Here is a 201-nt window from a genome sequence, read left to right as displayed (position 1 = left end):
CTGCTGCTATGGTAGGTTGTTGCTGTCTTTGTCTTTGTCTTTATATTTATTTATTTGTCTTTGTCTTTGTTTGTTTGTCTTTGTCTTTGTTTGTCTTTGTTGTTTTTGTTTTTTTGTTTTTTCTGTTTTTTTTCTGTTTTTTTTTGACGTTATAGATGGACAAATACATAACCCTCTCCCTGCTGCTATGGTAGGTTTTCG

The 201-nt window shown here is 31.8% G+C and overlaps 1 protein-coding gene across 1 annotated transcript in view; it reads left to right on the top strand.

Annotated features, from left to right (window-relative positions):
* The window catches only part of EMH_0041800 (uncharacterized protein), a gene marked incomplete at both ends in the record, with an annotated part of 5777 nt that overhangs the window by 177 nt on the left and 5399 nt on the right, over nucleotides 1–201 (top strand). The gene's annotated exons all lie outside the window — the stretch shown is intronic.

This window comes from Eimeria mitis, genomic scaffold (genome assembly GCF_000499745.2).
Source record: "Eimeria mitis Houghton genomic scaffold, Emh_scaff1687, whole genome shotgun sequence".
Classification (NCBI taxonomy): Eukaryota; Apicomplexa; class Conoidasida; order Eucoccidiorida; family Eimeriidae; genus Eimeria; species Eimeria mitis.
This window is presented reverse-complemented; position numbering and strand designations above follow the sequence as displayed.